General features: G+C 42.5%; 28 non-coding genes and 1 pseudogene across 28 annotated transcripts; 1 reads left to right on the top strand and 28 right to left on the bottom strand.

Moving 5' to 3' along the window:
• Positions 1-2,704: 2,704 nt before the first annotated feature.
• LOC125533384 (small nucleolar RNA snoR8a) lies at positions 2,705-2,790 on the bottom strand. Its single transcript, XR_007294264.1, has one exon. It is a non-coding gene; the product is annotated as a small nucleolar RNA snoR8a (small nucleolar RNA).
• Positions 2,791-3,141: 351 nt separating this feature from the next.
• Positions 3,142-3,262, bottom strand: LOC125533426 (small nucleolar RNA SNORD14). The gene has a single exon (XR_007294301.1). It is a non-coding gene; the product is annotated as a small nucleolar RNA SNORD14 (small nucleolar RNA).
• A 123-nt stretch (positions 3,263-3,385) lies between these two features.
• LOC125533340 (small nucleolar RNA Z112) lies at positions 3,386-3,566 on the bottom strand. Its single transcript, XR_007294224.1, has one exon. It is a non-coding gene; the product is annotated as a small nucleolar RNA Z112 (small nucleolar RNA).
• A 181-nt stretch (positions 3,567-3,747) lies between these two features.
• On the bottom strand, positions 3,748-3,840 carry LOC125533394 (small nucleolar RNA snoR31). Its single transcript, XR_007294272.1, has one exon. It is a non-coding gene; the product is annotated as a small nucleolar RNA snoR31 (small nucleolar RNA).
• A 51-nt stretch (positions 3,841-3,891) lies between these two features.
• On the bottom strand, positions 3,892-3,987 carry LOC125533436 (small nucleolar RNA R30/Z108). The gene has a single exon (XR_007294309.1). It is a non-coding gene; the product is annotated as a small nucleolar RNA R30/Z108 (small nucleolar RNA).
• Positions 3,915-8,382, top strand: LOC147992746 (uncharacterized; annotated as a pseudogene).
• On the bottom strand, positions 4,085-4,188 carry LOC125533355 (small nucleolar RNA Z107/R87). The gene has a single exon (XR_007294237.1). It is a non-coding gene; the product is annotated as a small nucleolar RNA Z107/R87 (small nucleolar RNA).
• On the bottom strand, positions 4,247-4,333 carry LOC125533385 (small nucleolar RNA U31b). Its single transcript, XR_007294265.1, has one exon. It is a non-coding gene; the product is annotated as a small nucleolar RNA U31b (small nucleolar RNA).
• LOC125533338 (small nucleolar RNA Z43) lies at positions 5,011-5,106 on the bottom strand. The gene has a single exon (XR_007294222.1). It is a non-coding gene; the product is annotated as a small nucleolar RNA Z43 (small nucleolar RNA).
• Positions 5,219-5,313, bottom strand: LOC125533291 (small nucleolar RNA snR60/Z15/Z230/Z193/J17). Its single transcript, XR_007294214.1, has one exon. It is a non-coding gene; the product is annotated as a small nucleolar RNA snR60/Z15/Z230/Z193/J17 (small nucleolar RNA).
• On the bottom strand, positions 5,381-5,458 carry LOC125533365 (small nucleolar RNA U83). Its single transcript, XR_007294246.1, has one exon. It is a non-coding gene; the product is annotated as a small nucleolar RNA U83 (small nucleolar RNA).
• Positions 5,872-5,992, bottom strand: LOC147992755 (small nucleolar RNA SNORD14). The gene has a single exon (XR_015614530.1). It is a non-coding gene; the product is annotated as a small nucleolar RNA SNORD14 (small nucleolar RNA).
• Positions 6,116-6,298, bottom strand: LOC147992754 (small nucleolar RNA Z112). The gene has a single exon (XR_015614467.1). It is a non-coding gene; the product is annotated as a small nucleolar RNA Z112 (small nucleolar RNA).
• Positions 6,357-6,437, bottom strand: LOC147992753 (small nucleolar RNA snoR77Y). Its single transcript, XR_015614777.1, has one exon. It is a non-coding gene; the product is annotated as a small nucleolar RNA snoR77Y (small nucleolar RNA).
• Positions 6,604-6,696, bottom strand: LOC147992752 (small nucleolar RNA snoR31). Its single transcript, XR_015614478.1, has one exon. It is a non-coding gene; the product is annotated as a small nucleolar RNA snoR31 (small nucleolar RNA).
• LOC147992751 (small nucleolar RNA R30/Z108) lies at positions 6,751-6,846 on the bottom strand. Its single transcript, XR_015614473.1, has one exon. It is a non-coding gene; the product is annotated as a small nucleolar RNA R30/Z108 (small nucleolar RNA).
• Positions 6,949-7,051, bottom strand: LOC147992750 (small nucleolar RNA Z107/R87). Its single transcript, XR_015614479.1, has one exon. It is a non-coding gene; the product is annotated as a small nucleolar RNA Z107/R87 (small nucleolar RNA).
• LOC147992749 (small nucleolar RNA U31b) lies at positions 7,111-7,196 on the bottom strand. Its single transcript, XR_015614475.1, has one exon. It is a non-coding gene; the product is annotated as a small nucleolar RNA U31b (small nucleolar RNA).
• On the bottom strand, positions 8,000-8,092 carry LOC147992748 (small nucleolar RNA snR60/Z15/Z230/Z193/J17). The gene has a single exon (XR_015614465.1). It is a non-coding gene; the product is annotated as a small nucleolar RNA snR60/Z15/Z230/Z193/J17 (small nucleolar RNA).
• On the bottom strand, positions 8,163-8,240 carry LOC147992747 (small nucleolar RNA U83). Its single transcript, XR_015614488.1, has one exon. It is a non-coding gene; the product is annotated as a small nucleolar RNA U83 (small nucleolar RNA).
• Positions 8,383-8,653: 271 nt separating the features above from the next.
• Positions 8,654-8,774, bottom strand: LOC125533425 (small nucleolar RNA SNORD14). Its single transcript, XR_007294300.2, has one exon. It is a non-coding gene; the product is annotated as a small nucleolar RNA SNORD14 (small nucleolar RNA).
• A 123-nt stretch (positions 8,775-8,897) lies between these two features.
• On the bottom strand, positions 8,898-9,080 carry LOC125533341 (small nucleolar RNA Z112). The gene has a single exon (XR_007294225.2). It is a non-coding gene; the product is annotated as a small nucleolar RNA Z112 (small nucleolar RNA).
• A 58-nt stretch (positions 9,081-9,138) lies between these two features.
• On the bottom strand, positions 9,139-9,219 carry LOC125533363 (small nucleolar RNA snoR77Y). The gene has a single exon (XR_007294244.1). It is a non-coding gene; the product is annotated as a small nucleolar RNA snoR77Y (small nucleolar RNA).
• Positions 9,220-9,385: 166 nt separating this feature from the next.
• Positions 9,386-9,478, bottom strand: LOC125533396 (small nucleolar RNA snoR31). Its single transcript, XR_007294274.1, has one exon. It is a non-coding gene; the product is annotated as a small nucleolar RNA snoR31 (small nucleolar RNA).
• A 54-nt stretch (positions 9,479-9,532) lies between these two features.
• Positions 9,533-9,628, bottom strand: LOC125533437 (small nucleolar RNA R30/Z108). Its single transcript, XR_007294310.1, has one exon. It is a non-coding gene; the product is annotated as a small nucleolar RNA R30/Z108 (small nucleolar RNA).
• A 102-nt stretch (positions 9,629-9,730) lies between these two features.
• On the bottom strand, positions 9,731-9,833 carry LOC125533354 (small nucleolar RNA Z107/R87). The gene has a single exon (XR_007294236.2). It is a non-coding gene; the product is annotated as a small nucleolar RNA Z107/R87 (small nucleolar RNA).
• A 59-nt stretch (positions 9,834-9,892) lies between these two features.
• LOC125533388 (small nucleolar RNA U31b) lies at positions 9,893-9,979 on the bottom strand. Its single transcript, XR_007294266.1, has one exon. It is a non-coding gene; the product is annotated as a small nucleolar RNA U31b (small nucleolar RNA).
• Positions 9,980-10,764: 785 nt separating this feature from the next.
• Positions 10,765-10,858, bottom strand: LOC125533289 (small nucleolar RNA snR60/Z15/Z230/Z193/J17). Its single transcript, XR_007294212.1, has one exon. It is a non-coding gene; the product is annotated as a small nucleolar RNA snR60/Z15/Z230/Z193/J17 (small nucleolar RNA).
• A 112-nt stretch (positions 10,859-10,970) lies between these two features.
• Positions 10,971-11,048, bottom strand: LOC125533366 (small nucleolar RNA U83). The gene has a single exon (XR_007294247.1). It is a non-coding gene; the product is annotated as a small nucleolar RNA U83 (small nucleolar RNA).
• Between the last annotated feature and the right edge of the window lie 3,171 nt (positions 11,049-14,219).

Below are 14,219 nucleotides of genomic sequence, written 5' to 3'. Positions count from 1 at the left end.
ACTGTTGCCTCCCCCCCCCCAAACGTCACCCCTAACAGGCGGAGCCCTGTTCCCACGACGGCCTGTCGGTACGGCTTGCAGGCGGCGGGCCCTACCAAGCAGTGAGAGCCCTGAAGACGGAGGAAGCCAGGGCAGCCAGACCTAAGGGAAGGCTTCCAGCAGGCGACTTATCCCTCCCTCGGGCCCCATGCGCCATCAACCAGATGGGACGCGGTGTGGCCATAGTAATCGCCCACCAGGCGGCCGGACAGTAGCCACGCCCCCCCCCCCCCCGACCAAGCCTGCGTCATTAGCATCACGGCTACAGTGATCAGCAGCCGGCAAGACCCGCGAGCGGCGAGAGCGGCCTGTCGGCTCCGTACCAGACCAGTCAGCGGGGCCCACCATGCGGCGGGCCCGAGCAGTCGGCGGAGAAGCCGGCGGCCGGAGACACTGACAGCCGGGTCTTACACCCGGCAGATTACCAATGTACCCCTGGGAGGTGTAGGCCTATATAAACCCCCTAGGGCACCCATGCAAAGGGTTCAAACCTGTTAGAACTAGACTCACACCTAGAGGAGAGAGCGTGCCTGCCTTCTTCCACCTCTAGCAAACAGCTCAAGGAGCACCATTGTACCACTAGTGCCTTAGTGATCATGCGAAGACCCCGCAGAGCAGGACTAGGGTGTTATCTCCTAGGAGAGCCCCGAACCTGGGTAAAGTGCGCCGGCGTTCGTGTCTACGCCTCATCCCACTTTCAGGCACCGGCGACGTTCTAGTCGCTCCCACCATGATAAGCCATCCTTTGGCATATGTCGCACCTAACCCCCAACAGTCACGAATGGAGATAGGGAAGTGAAGACTTGAACACGACTATAGGCACATCCTTCGCATGCAGATTTGGGTGGGCTTGGGGCACATAGTGTTGGTGACATAGTGTGCATCTTTCTAAGAAGCTGGTCAATGTAAATCAGTGAGGCATGGGTACTAATTTAACAATGGCAACTACAAACCAGGACAGTAAAAGAACAACGGATAAACACACCCCAAAGAAATCAACGAGCACCAATCACACAACATGCCCATCACACAGACATGCAGTCTGCTGGTCTAAACAAACACATGCAAAACTAGTTCCCCGGCCTAAAAAACTCATGCAAAACCATCCCCGAGACAGATACCACAAGCCAACAACCCCACCAGTTAACCAGATGACCCCACCATGCAAAATTGACCATAAAACTTTCATCACACACGTCACACCGCCAACGGCAAACTGCTTTAGGCCTTGTTCGGTTCAAGAGTATTTAATCCTCTGGAGGATTGGGTGATCCCCCACCATGCACCAAATCCCCTCGAGGAACAAATACATGTCACTATGCAATACATGTCACTATGTAATCCATGTCAATTATTATGCATTTGGTTAATCCTTTGCTACAAATAGAGAGAACAGAGAGTAGGCAGGTGAGAAGCACACAGTAGAGAGAAAGAGAGACCGCCCTGAAGAGGTCTTTGTCGTCTACCTCCTCTTCTCCGGCGTGAGGTGGCGGGGGTGATTGGTCGAAGTACAGCTAGGGTTCCGGCCAGGCTCCATGGTTGTCTGGGTCACCGCCAAGATCATGCCACTTCCCCTAAATGTTGTGCGGCAATTCAAAAAGGGAGAATAAGGGGAAGGAGGAAGTGCATCGTCGCTGAACGGAGAGAGGGAGACAAGGTCGGGGCAAGAGAAAGGTTGTGTAACATTTCGCGAGAGGGTTTGCTTCCACTGAATGGGTCACGTGGGTCATTTCCCGGTGATTTCCACGAGGTTTGGGAGGGATTTGGCCCGGGCCAGGATCCAACCCTGTCCAGGGCTAAACCCACGCAGATCGGCCGGGTTTTGGCCTGAATTAGACAAAAGACCTTGGAGCACGGAAAAGAGCCACATTAAATACGAATGGCATGAGAAAACACATGAACCATGACCCAGTTGGTGGAGATGTTGTACAATCTCTTTTCGTCAACCACATCACACCACCAATTTCAGTGACAATGTTGCTGTCGATCTCTCGATACTAATACTTAAATTGTGGCGGATCAAAAAAATTGTCAAATGATAAATCATGGTTGACGAAGAGATATTGTACAACATTTCTCCACCAAAAAGAATCGTCGGTGAGTAGTGACATATTTATAAGCATTGATCATCAGTGTCGATCACTAAACATGCTTCACAATGATTCACTATTGACCAGCAATTACAAAATCTTTTAGAAGCGAAGGCTACATTTAAAAAAGAAATTAAGCGAACCCTATTGAAACCGTCTCTATTTCAACAGTCTAAATTACATTTCATGGAGGAGTGCCTGATTCAAACCCGATGCTTTGCAACTGAGCAATGCTCTCGCTGAAAAAGAGCTGGATAGTTCGGGACTACTGTCCAAGGTCTTGTAATACGGTGGCCCGCAAACTAGCAAGAGATGGCTGGACTTCAGGGGCTCCACTACAGAGTTTATATCTGAACTGGTGACTAGTGGTTAATGTTCAATAATCACTGCAAATTGCAACCACCAGCAATACGAATAGAGAATTTACCACACCTCAAGTCAAACAAGCTTCATATCTTAAAGTTCAACAGATACAGATAAACATTTAGTCTCAAGTCCAAACGAAAAGAAAGTCAGGGGAAATAAACAGAAAACAAAATTAAGAATCAAATGAAACCAAAGGACATATTGTTTGTTGGTGCTCAGATTCTATGGGTGTATAGTTGTCGTTCACAGGGATTTCCCGTCAGCACGAGGAATGTTTTATAATCACCACACCAACAAAGGTTCAAATTGCTAAATAATCAATCCCACAATAACTAGAACTATAATACATGAAAAAAAAAGTATAAAACAGTAGAGATTAAACTGGAATTTGGGGGCGAGCGAAACAAAGATCCATCTAGACGGATTTGTGCTGGAAGCGCCACCAGAATACCTCTTAGGAGCGTTGTAAACTCGGATCCAACTAGAGAACGGTGGGCGGACATGGGACAGTGCTCCCCAGATAAACCAACAAAACACAACAACATTTAACAAGATTAAAGCATCAAAGAAGAGAAGGCGGAATAAATAGATCAAGAAATGAAGTCAACAAAGAAAATAAAAATAAAAATAAATTGGGGATTTCATAAGGCTCAGACATCCAAGGAAGGAATTAGCAGCATTAACTCTCAAGCCTGGCAGGGCGAAAGCTCTTAGGCGGCAGCTGCGAATGTTTTGAGAAACAAGCCTTTAATTTATCATCATTGCCATAACACATCCCCAAAAAATAAAATCATATTGATCACAACTGATTAACTACTCGTAACGAAAACTTCATCACAATAACAGGCACTCTGGACCGGCCAAATAAAATGCTAACAAGATTAAAGAGAATCCCTCTGAGACCCGTTTAAAATCACACACAGCTGAACCAAACCAGCTGCAAATGGAGATTCCAGCCCAGACCAAACCACAAAGGCTATGCTCGAAGGAGGACATTTGCAGTGGAGAGAAGCAGCTGTTGTTTACAGTGTCATACGGCACTTCCTATGGTCTGAGAATCTTCACAGGGATGATTTAAGATGAACGAAATTAACAATGCAAAAACTACAGAAGACCCACAAACATATCGTAAAGCTAATCATAGATCCAACTTGGAAGACAAGATGGCCCTCATTTACAGGAAATTAAGCAGTGTGTCAAAGGTGTAAACCCATGATAGTAACGAAATAAGAAAAAATATAACTCATATCTGATGGATTCAGTTGCAAAGATGACGTCATATGGGCGGCTCAAGCTGCCCTCGGATCAAGTGTTGGATTATGCATCAATACTTCCTCACGATCCAAACAGATCTTGTAGATGTAAGCAGCAACAAAGATTGTACGAAGATACAGAGTTGCTCAGTGATGGCAATATTTAATTGGTTCGATTCTGCCAGCGATGTCGTCAATGCTTTCAGAAGAGGGAGCTTGTTATCCTCATCGCAACTACGTCCTCCAATACAAGAAAAAAACACACGAAAAGATGCATGTTACTGAAGAATCCAGATATAAGAACAATGACCGGCAGTTTAAAAAACTCAAGTGTCAGATGGTTCGGTTCAGTGGGATAATTGGCATACAAATCAACTCCTGAGAGAAAACCTATGATTTGGTCTGTTAAGCTTGAATATTTCCAAATCATCACTGCCATCACCCAAGGAAAATAAGTAGAAAAGAAAATCAAACCAATTGTTCAAAAATTCATATGCCGAGTCAGATTCAGCAGTATGTCAATCAGCACAGTTCCACCAAAGCGGATCCTAAGACTGGGGCGACAAATATGAAATCATCACCCTCAAAACTGGTTTGGAGAATCATAGCAAAGATCGAAGTACGTACTGTACTGCAGATGGTCAACCGACAGTGCCGTCTAATAAAAGATAACCCCAGAAATATGAATTCCCATTTATTACTCTTCTGTTATTTCTCCATTATACTAACACTACTCTTTTTCTTGACTTGTGTAATCACAATAATTTCATGAACTACTATGTGAGAGGTTCTGTGTAATGTGCAGTAGAATGGCTTTCCAGTGTTCAATGGCATTAACATTACAGTTCTGCGCATACTATACGGAGCCCTTAAGAACTTAGCAATTGATAATCACACCTGAAAGATCATATTGAGTGAATTGTCTCATCACTGCTCCAAATTAAACTAAATAAAACATTCTCCAAAATTATTGAGTAGGATATGGTTTATCATATGCACTTGTAACTGAAATTAAACAGGTAAGCTAAAGTTAGCGAAGGACTGCTTTGTTAATGCAATCACTGTTTGGTCATCTGATATGCACTTGTCATAATCAGCCTACCTAAATACTAATAGTAAAAAAACAATCAGATTTTGACCTCATTGCTAATTACATGAAGAGAATTGAGACATATGCTTGCCTATTTGTTTGGTTTATTTATAGGCCAAACAGCAAAATAATAACATATCAAACCAATTATATGCTTGAGTATGTACTAAGAGGACTCAGAATATGGGTGGTGATATAGCAGGATGGTCGGCAAGGCAAATAAATGCCAGTTACGACGAACGAGACCAAATATCAATCTTCACCGTCCTCGATGGAATTCAGACATCTACATTTTATTACTTATTAGCATAAAATGTAAAATACAATAAAAAACAGACAAACGACTAAATTGTTTGATTCCCCTGAAAAAGGATGAGCTTGAAAGTCGTCCGATAGGAGCGAGAGACTTTTTTTTGTTCAAGTGATCACAATTTGATCATATGAACTATGCACTTGTGACAATCATTCGACCTTGGCAAACCAATAATTCAGGAGACAACCAAAAAAATGACAGAAAAAGACAAGGAATCTAGGAATCATGGTGCCTCAGAAGGAAGGCAGTAGGTTATGTAATCATTAGTGATTTCATTGAGAAAGGTTCACACTAATCATCATCGGCATCATGCAACCAACAACATATCAAATAAAACTGCAGATTAAGAAACGAGCAAGATCATTAGCATCATAGAGAAGATTAGATCATTCCACATGAAGAAAATTCAGACATATGCTTGTCTATAATTTGGTTTAATCCTCGGCCACTAACAAAGCAAAACAAAAAAAAGATAAGTGAAATAAACAAAAAGCAACAATAATAAGAATCCAATGAAACCAAAATACTCCTTGGGAGCGTTGTAAACTTGGATCCAACAAGAGAACGGTGGGCGGACATGGGACAGTGCTCCGAGTGAAACCAACAAACAGAACAGCATTTAATAAGATTAAAGCATCAAAGAAAAGAAAGCGAAATAATTAGATCAAGAAATGAAGTCAACAAAGTACATAGAAATAAAAATAAATTACGGATTTCATAAGGCTCAGACATCCAAGGAAGGAATTAGCAGCACTAGCTTTCAAGCCTGGCAGGGCGAAAGCTCTTAGGCGGCAACTGCGAATGTTTTGAGAAACAAGCCTTTAATTTATCATCATTGCCATAACACATACCCAAATAATCAAATCATAGTGATCACAACTGATTTACTACTCGTAACAAAAAATTCATCACAATAACAGGCACTCTGGACCGGCCAAATACGATGCTAACAAGATTAAAGAGAATCCCTCGGAGACCCGCTTAAAATCACGCACACAGCTGAACCAAACCAGCTGCAAATGGAGATTCCAGCCCAGACCAAACCACAAAGGCTATACCCGAAGGAGGACATTTGCAGTGGAGAGAAGCAGCTGTTGTTTACAGTGTCATACGGCACTTCCTATGGTCTGAGAATCTTCACAGGGATGATTTAAGATGAACGAAATTAACAATGCAAAAACTATAGAAGACCTGAAGCGATTGGTTTTATGCCTCAGAAAGCCGCAAAAATATCATCATTGGGCATCTGACGGTAATTCCAACATAAAGCTAATCATCAAGAGCTTCAATTGCATTACAGATCTAACTTAGAAGACAAGATTGTAAAAAATTATGAAAATAAGATGTACCATCAGAATATAAATGACTTCTTATTCACAGAAAATTAAGCACTGTGTCAGAAGGTGTCCTAAGATTGTTTCTATGTTTCAGAAAAAGTAACACTGAACTCTGATGGATTCAGTTGCAAAGATGACATCATATGGGCAGCTGAAACTGCCCTCGGATCAAGTGTCCGATTATGCATCAATACTTCCCCATGATCCAAACAGATCTTGTAGAAGTAAAAAGAAGCAACAAAGATTGTACTAAGAGACAGAGTTGCTCAGTGGTGGCAATATTTAATTGGTTCGATTCTGCCAGCAATGTCATCAATGCTTTCAGAAGAGGGAGCTTGTTATCCTCATGGCAACTTCGTCCTCCAATACAAGCAAAAATAAATAAACACGAAAAGAAGCATGGAAGTGAAGCATTTGGAGATGAGAACAATGAACGGCAGTTTTAAAAACTCAAGTGTCAGATGGCTCGGTTCAGCGGGATAATCGGCATACAAATCAACTCCTGGGAGAAAACCTGTGATTTGGTCTGTTGAGCTTGAATTTTGCAAATCATCACTGCCATCACCCAAGAAAAATAAATAGAAAAGAAAATCGAACCAACTGTTCAAAATTTTCATCTGCTGAGTCAGATTCAGAAGTATGTCAATCAGCAAAGATCCGCCTAGGCGGATCTAAGACTGGGGCGACAAATATGACATCATCATTCTCAAACTGGTTTGGAGAATCATTGCAAAGATCAGAGTATCTATTGTAGATGGTTTACCAATTCAAAATCAGCTAACTATGTTAGTGCCGCCTGATCAAAAATCCCAAAAATATGAAATTCCATTTATTACTACAAAATTCCATTTATTACTCTATTGTTCCAACAAAGTCTCTTTTCCTTGAGATGTGTCATTCCAATAAGTTCATGAACAACTACTATATGAGAGGTTCTGCCTAATGTGTTGTAGAATGGGTTTCCAGCGTCCACTGGCATTAACATTACAGTTCTGAAAATATTATACGAAAGATATTGAGTGATTGTTTAGTCACTGCTCCAAATTCAAGTAAATAAAACATTCTCCAAAATTATTACTCAAATCGAAATAGCTTTACTGAGTAGGTACGGTTTCTCGTATGAAATATTAACTGAAATTGAACAGGAAAACTAAAGTTCGTCAGCTACATGCTCAAGACTACTTTGTTGATGTAATCACAGTTTGGTCATCTGTGACTATGCACTTGTGATAATCAGCCTATTTCAGACAAGTTATACTAGTACAAAAACAATCAGATTTTGACCTCATTGCTACTTATGCTTTCCACATGACGAGAATTGAGACATATGCTTGTCCATTGTGTCAAACAAATAATATGGTACTCGGAATATGGGTGCTGATATAGCAGGATGGCCGGCAAGGCAAACATCAATCTTCACCGTCGTCTACAACAAATTCAGACATGAGGTTGCAAAACATAACAAGGAAAATAACACACAAATTGTTTTTCTCCTGAGAAAGGTAAGGTTGTAAGGTCGTCAGATAGGAGCGAAAGACTATTTTTGTTAAGTAATCACGATTTGATCATATGAACTATGCACTCCTGATCATCATCCGACCTTGGCAAACCAATAGATCCAGAGACAGACAAGAAAACTGACAGAAAAGGACATGAGGGATCCAGGAATCGTGGTGCCTCAGAAGGAAGGCAGTAGGTTATGTAATCATTAGTGATTTCATTGAGAAAGGTTCACACTAATCGTCATCGGCACCACGCAACCACGGAATGCATCAAATAAATCTGAAGATCAAGAAACGAGCAAGATAACTGGCCTCATAGAGAAGATTAGATCGTTCCACATGAATAAAATTCAGACATATGCTTGTCTATAATTTGGTTTAATCCTCGGCCACTAACAAACCAAAACAAAAAGAAAGTTATGGGAAACAAACAGAAAGCAAAATTAAGAATCCAATGAAACCAAAATACCTCTTGGGAGCGTTGTAAACTTGGATCCAACAAGAGAACGGTGGGCGGACATGGGACAGTGCTCCGAGTGAAACCAACAAACAGAACAGCATTTAATAAGATTAAAGCATCAAAGAAAAGAAAGCGAAATAATTAGATCAAGAAATGAAGTCAACAAAGTAAAATAGAAATAAAGATAAATTGGGGATTTCATAAGGCTCAGACATCCAAGGAAGGAATTAGCAGCATTAGCTCTCAAGCCTGGCAGGGCGAAAGCTCTTAGGCGGCAACTGCGAATGTTTTGAGAAACAAGCCTTTAATTTATCATCATTGCCATAACACATACCAAAAAAATAAAATCATATTGATCACAACTGATTAACTACTCGTAACGAAAACTTCATCACAATAACAGGCACTCTGGACCGGCCAAATACAATGCTAACAAGATTAAAGAGAATCCCTCTGAGACCCGTTTAAAATCACGCACACAGCTGAACCAAACCAGCTGCAAATGGAGATTCCAGCCCAGACCAAACCACAAAGGCTATGCTCGAAGGAGGACATTTGCAGTGGAGAGAAGCAGCTGTTGTTTACAGTGTCATACGGCACTTCCTATGGTCTGAGAATCTTCACAGGGATGATTTAAGATGAACGAAATTAACAATGCAAAAACTATAGAAGACCTGAAGCGATTGGTTTTATGCCTCAGAAAGCCGCAAAAATATCATCATTGGGCATCTGACGGTAATTCCAACATAAAGCTAATCATCAAGAGCTTCAATTGCATTACAGATCTAACTTAGAAGACAAGATTGTAAAAAATTATGAAAATAAGATGTACCATCAGAATATAAATGACTTCTTATTCACAGAAAATTAAGCACTGTGTCAGAAGGTGTCCTAAGATTGTTTCTATGTTTCAGAAAAAGTAACACTGAACTCTGATGGATTCAGTTGCAAAGATGACATCATATGGGCAGCTGAAACTGCCCTCGGATCAAGTGTCCGATTATGCATCAATACTTCCCCATGATCCAAACAGATCTTGTAGAAGTAAAAAGAAGCAACAAAGATTGTACTAAGAGACAGAGTTGCTCAGTGGTGGCAATATTTAATTGGTTCGATTCTGCCAGCAATGTCATCAATGCTTTCAGAAGAGGGAGCTTGTTATCCTCATGGCAACTTCGTCCTCCAATACAAGCAAAAATAAATAAACACGAAAAGAAGCATGGAAGTGAAGCATTTGGAGATGAGAACAATGAACGGCAGTTTTAAAAACTCAAGTGTCAGATGGCTCGGTTCAGCGGGATAATCGGCATACAAATCAACTCCTGGGAGAAAACCTGTGATTTGGTCTGTTGAGCTTGAATTTTGCAAATCATCACTGCCATCACCCAAGAAAAATAAATAGAAAAGAAAACCGAACCAACTGTTCAAAATTTTCATCTGCTGGGTCAGATTCAGAAGTATGTCAATCAGCAGAGATCCACCTAGGCAGATCCTAAGACTGGGGCGACAAATATGAAATCTTCATCCTCAAACTGTTTTGAAGAATCATTGCAAACATCAAAGTATCTATTGTAGATGGTCTACCAATTCAAAAACAGCTAACTATGCAAGTGCCGCCTAATCAAAGATCCCCAAAAATATGAAATTCCATTTATTACTCGTAATTCTGTCATTTCTCTATTATTCCAAGAATTCTCTTTTTCTTTGAGATGTGTCACCCCAATAAGTCAAGAATGGCTTTCCAACGTTCACTGGCATTTACATTACAGTTCTGAACATATTATACAAAGCTAGGTAAGAACAGAGCGATTAATCAAACCAGAAAGATATTGAGTGATTGTTTAGTCACTGCTCCAAATTCAAGTAAATAAAACATTCTCCAAAATTATTCCTCAAATCGAAATAGCTTTACTGAGTAGGTATGGTTTCTCGTATGAAATTTGAACTGAAATTAAACAGGAAAGCTAATGTTCGTCAGCTACAAGCGCAAGACTACTTTGTTGATGTAATCACGGTTTGGTCATCTCTGACTATGCACTTGTGATAATCAGCCTACCTCAGACAAGTTATACTAATAAAAAACTATCAGATTTCGACCTCATTGCTAATTATGCTTTCCACATGAAGATAATTGAGACATATGCTTGTCTATTAGCTTAGTTTAATCATAGGCCAAACAGCAACAACAATAAGAATAACATGTCAAACAAATAATATGGTACATCCTCTACAACAAATTCAGACACGAGGCTGCAAAACATAGCAAGCAAAATAACACACAAATTGTTTGATTCTCCTGAGAAAGGGAAGGTTGCACGGTCGTCAGATAGGAGCGAAAGACTATTTTTGTTCAAGTAATCACGATTTGATCATATGAACTATGCACTTGTGATCATCATCCAACCTTGGCAAACCAATAATTCAAGAGACAACCAAAAAAAATACATACAAAGACACAAGGAATCAAGGATTCGTGGTGCCTCAGAAGGAAGGCAGACACAAGGAATCAAGGATTCGTGGTGCCTCAGAAGGAAGGCAGTAGGTTATGTAATCATTAGCGATTTCATTGAGAAAGGTTCACAGTAATCATCATCGGAACCACGAAACGCATCAAATAAAACTGCAGATCAAGAAACAAGCAAGATCCCTGGCCGGCCTCATAGAGAAGATTAGATCGTTCCACATGAAGAAAATTCGGACATATGCTTGTCTATAATTTATTTTAATCCTTGGCCACCGAAAACAAACTAAAAATACAAGAACAAATCAGGAGAAGAATGTAGTTGGGAGAAAGGTACTTCTAATCTAATCCAGAAGAAAGGAACAAGAAGATGCCAGTTACGACGAACGAGACTGAATATCGATCCCCACCGTGCTCAAACCCAGATGGGGAAGAAATCCCGAAGAACGAACGGAAAAGAGGTTCCGAAGCAAGACAGATCGAGAATCTGCAGGATGAAGATGAGAGAAGAAGAACCTGTTTGCTGAGATGGGAGGTGGCGGCGTGGGGAAGAAAGGCTGTGATTAATATAGAGGGGCTCCCGTTAGGGCAGATTGCTTACAGGGGCGCCCGGACGATTCGTGCCGTTGGATGCGTTCGGTGTAATCTGCTCGGCCCGTAGGGCCAGAACTAACGGGCCGAGGAACCCATCCCATCGGCCGTTCTCCTTCGGCCTTTGTTGCTTTGTCTTCGAACACCTAGAAAAACTATTATCCCTCAAAAAATCTTAGAAAAACTTTTTTTTTTGAGGAAAACAGGAGTACACAAAATTACTCCTGAGCCAACACAGGGTCGGCAGCTAAAGCTGCATCCAAATCATCTGGGACGCCCGCCACTATCTCTACGTCGTCCTGGGTTCTAGCTCGAGCGGCTAGGAGGTGGGCCATGTTGTTTTGGCTCCTGCTCGTATAATTAACCTGGGCAGCACTGAATTTCGCCAGTTCCATCTTAATGTCGACGATCGCGTGGAACCAAGCAGAGAGTTGCTTGCACCCGGGCGCAGCTCATTTGAAAGGAAGGTGCAGTCTATTTCAGCAGTGATTGGCCCCCTGTACAGATTCGAGAGGGTATTCAGTCCAGCATGTAGGGCTATCGCCTCGGCTTCCTCCACCGTGGCACAGTTGGCGATCTGCTTGGACAGTGAGAAGAGGACCTCTCCCCTGTGGTTACGCGCGATCGCACCCGCATGGGACACGCCGCTGTTAGCCAGGAACGCCGCGTCCGTGTTCAGTTTAATGGTGCCATCAACTAGGGGGCACCACGGACTAGAAGTGGCTTTCCCATTGTTCTCTATTCTCATACTGGCTGTAACTGACTGGGGATCCGAGGGGGTTCGCCCGACCAAAGCTCCTTATCCACTGCACTAGTGCAACTGATTTCCTCCTTGTATTGTTTCAAGAAGAGCGCTGAACGGGTAATTTGCTCCTTCCCTGTGTTGTGGATACAGTCATCTCGGAGGAACCAGCAACGCCACAGGAGGAGGAGGATTTTTGCTCTCATCTCGGCACTGCAAGGGATAAGTAGGTTCTATAACCAATCTGTCCCCGTGTATTTGAACTGCAACTCGCTAGGAAGAGCCCAGACATCTCTCATTTTATCCCTCAGTGCCTTGCTTTTTGTGCAGGCTACAACTACATGGTATTCATCTTCTTCTTCTCTGCCACATATGGTACACCTGCTATCCAACTCCAGCGTCCGTCTCCATTTATTCTTCCTCGTAGCTAGAGTGTTAGTTGCAACTCTCCATCCGAGGATTTTAACTTTTTCTGGCACTTTTGCTTTCCATATCGAATCCCACATGCTGCGATCATCCGCACCATTTGTTGAGGTAGAAGTTGGGTGGTTCACTTGGTTTTGGAGTGAAGCCGCCAATCTATATGCACTCCTGACTGTGAAGGAACCGGATTTCTCAAAGCCGCCAATCTTCAGTATGCGACCTAGGGAGCTTGATGTTACAGATAGCCTCTGCATCAAACGGATAAAATAATTGATATATCAGGTCTGAGTTCCATCCACTGCCGTCGGCCAACATCAATTGGTTCACCCATCTCAACCTAGATTGTCGGATGAAATTAGCAGGCTGGAGCCCCTCCTCCCTTGGGATCCAATTGTCTCTTTTGATCTGAACCTTCTCTCCGTTTCCAATCCTCCAGACCAGCCCTGCTTTTAGGAGTTGCAGTCCATGCTCGATCCCGCGCCAGACCGGAGAGGCTTCTAAAGCAAAGATAGTGTCAATCAGCTCACCGTGAGGGTAGTACTTGGCCTTCAAGACTCGTGCACATAGAGACTCTGGTCTTTGCAGCAGTCTCCAAGCCTGCCTGGCCAGTAAGGCTTGGTTAAAGAGATTCATATCCTTGAAGCCTATGCCGCCCCCTCTCTTCGGTTTGACCATTCGATCCCATGACATCCAGTGCACTTTCCGGTGTCCATTTTCCTCTCCCCACCAAAAATCCCGGATCAGTTTCTCATACTTATCACATAATCCCTAGGACATCTTAAACACGCCCATGCAATACGTGGGGAGAGCTTGCAGGACTGATTTTACTAAAGCTTCTTTAGCAGCAAAAGACATGAATCTTTCAGACCAATCCGAGCATCTCTTAATAAACCTTTCCATGATCGGTTGGAAGGACGAATCCTTCATGCGTCCTTCCGGGGTTGGGAGGCCCAAATACTTACTCTCAAAGGTGGCAGTTGAGAGCTGGAGGGTCTCTTTAACAGCAAGTTGCGTAGACTCTGGGCAAATATCGCTAAAAAGGATTGAGCATTTATTGTTGCTTAACAGTTGACCTGAGCCCTTCTGAAATTTGTCAAGCGTCTTCATAATGCATTCAGCCTCCTCTCTGCATGCCTTAAAAAAGAGCAGGCTATCGTCGGCAAATAATAGGTTCGAGATCCCAGGGCTGCCTCTGGCTATTTTAAGTGGTGTGATCCTCCCCTGACGAATTTCTCTATCCAGCAAGCATGACAGGCCCTCAGCTACAAAGAGAAAGAGGTAGGGGCTTAAGGGATCCCCCCGACGGAGCCCTCTTGATGGAATGAACGGTTCCAAAAGCTCACCGTTAAATTTTACGGTATATCTAACTGACTTTACGCAACACATCACCCAGTCTACCCATTTATGGTCAAAGCCCCATTTCAGGAGGGCCTCCTCCAAGAAGACCCAATCAACCCTATCATACACTTTTGCCAAGTCCAACTTGAAGGCACAGTGTGTGTTAGCAGGCTGTCTAGTATGCTGAATTTTGTAGAAACATTCGAAGGCAATT

This window comes from Triticum urartu, chromosome 1A (assembly GCF_056163025.1).
Source record: "Triticum urartu cultivar PI428250 chromosome 1A, HENAU_Tu73, whole genome shotgun sequence".
NCBI lineage: Eukaryota > Viridiplantae > Streptophyta > Magnoliopsida > Poales > Poaceae > Triticum > Triticum urartu.
Note: the sequence above shows the minus strand (reverse complement) of the source record. Positions and strands in the feature narration are given on the sequence as shown.